This window comes from Rhinopithecus bieti, unplaced genomic scaffold (genome assembly GCF_001698545.2).
Source record: "Rhinopithecus bieti isolate Rb0 unplaced genomic scaffold, ASM169854v2 scaffold_58095, whole genome shotgun sequence".
Lineage (NCBI taxonomy): Eukaryota > Metazoa > Chordata > Mammalia > Primates > Cercopithecidae > Rhinopithecus > Rhinopithecus bieti.
The window spans coordinates 1,133,524-1,135,707 of record NW_016823660.1 but is presented as its reverse complement, the minus strand read 5'-3'; positions in this window follow the sequence as shown (position 1 = coordinate 1,135,707).

Here is a 2,184-nt window from a genome sequence, read left to right as displayed (position 1 = left end):
CTCCCACCTCAGCCTCTCAAAGTACTGGAATTACAGGTGTGAGCCTCTAAGCCTGGCCTACTTTATTTTTCTTTATAGGTGAATTAACTTTATATAATATGGCATGCTTGGGCTGGGCGTGGTGGCTCAAGCCTGTAATCCCAGCACTTTGGGAGGCCGAGACGGGTGGATCAGGAGGTCAGGAGATCGAGACCATCCTGGCTAACACGGTGAAACCCCGTCTCTACTAAAAAATACAAAAAACTAGCCGGGCGACGTGGCGGGCGCATGTAGTCCCAGCTACTCGGGAAGCTGAGGCAGGAGAATGACGTGAACCCAGGAGGCGGAGCTTGCAGTGAGCTGAGATCCAGCCACTGCACTCCAGCCTGGGTGACAGAGCAAGACTCCGTCTCAAAAAAAAAAAAAAAAAAAAAAATGGCATGCTTTATGGTGACAGCCTGCCCATATGTGTGTTCTTTCTGGCTCTTTCCGTGTGTTCTTTCCGTGTGTTCTTTCCGTGTGTTCTTTCTGGCTCACACCCTTGCTGAGAGCAGTACCCAGGTTTCATATCAGCCAGAACCCTACCCAAGCTAAAGAGGTCACAGACTGAGTATTTGGGGATGGTGTCTCCGTAAGCTGAACAAACGACTGTGATAGTTTGCAGTAGTGATAGAAGGTGAAACCATCTCTTGGGCAGTATCTCTCTGTATAGGGGACTTATGATTGGACAAAAACAAGCAGAAATTATGAGAGTAAAACCTACAAATAAGGAGAGAATGACAGCCCAATGGCAGAGAGGTGAGAAGCAAAGACAACCCTGAGAGAAAGAGGCCCAAGTCTCTGGCTTCCAGCTCCAGGAAGGTTGGCTCCCTGAGGTGATAAGCAGTGCTTGTCAATCACCAGTTAGTAGTAACCATACCGTAAGCCTATTGTGTCCACACCACAAACCCCTCCTAAATTAATCTTTAGTGCCTCTTTCTTCCTTTTAATTAAACAAGTTGACTAACGTTGTACTATAAATGTTTTATTTTTACTTATTTATTTATTTCAGACAGGGTCTCACTCTGTTGCCTAGGTTGGAGTGCAGTGGTGCAATCATGGCTCACTACAACCTCTACCTCCCTGGCTCAAGAGATCCTCCCAGCTCAGCCTCCCAAGTAGCTGGGACTGCAGGTGCGAGCCACCATGCCTGACTAATTTTTTAATTTTCTTGTAGAGATGGGGTCTCCCTATGTGACCTAGGCTGGTCTCAAAATTCCTGGGCTCAAGCAATCCTCCTGCCTGAGCCTCCCAAAGTGCTGGGATTACAGGTGTGACCCATCATGCCAGCCACATAGATGTTTTAAAGGATTTTAAATGATGTCTTTGAAAGTATAGGCTAAACATGTAACTAAATGGCACTAAATTGTGAATGGGACAGTAGAGAGTTACTTGGTTTTGCTTTTGCTTTTTTAGAGACGAGGGTCTCACTCTGTTACTCAGGCTGGAGTACAGCGCTGCAATCATAGCTCACTGTAGCCTTGAACCACTGGCCCCAGCCTCCCAAGTAGCTAAGACCATAGGTGCTCCCCACTACATGGGGCTAATTTCTACACTTTTTGTTGAGACAGAGTCTCCTTATGTTACCCAGGCTGTTCCCAAATTCCTAGCTTCGAGTGACCCTCCCAGCTTAGCCTCCCAAGTAGCTGGGATTACAGGTGTGAGCCGGCCTACCCTATCAGAGAGTTCTTTGTGTTTAAGGGATTCATAGCAGAATAGGAGCTCATTTGTTAGGTGAACAGATAGAACAAAGGAAGATTATTCAATCTGAGAAAAATGCATAAGAAGTTCTTCCCTTAATACCAAGGATAAGAACAAGAATTCTGTTCATTGATGACCTCACTTAGGGTGTACTCTCTTTATAACCTCTGCCCATAAATCTCGTTGAAATGCATTAAATATTTGAAGATATGCACATTTGGCTGGCATTTTATTTCATGGCTTGAACTCACACATCAAATATAATGTGTGTCTTGATACTTTGTAAATGATAAAACAAATACTATATAGTTATTTTCTCAGGAATTATTATGAAGTAAAAACAATGACAGTGGCCAGAACATAATAGCAAATAGAATACTGAAGTTCCACTGCAAAATACCTTATTCAATTGGGTCACTGAGATTTGAGTTTGAGATTCTAAAGGACAGGATAGGATAATAGAAG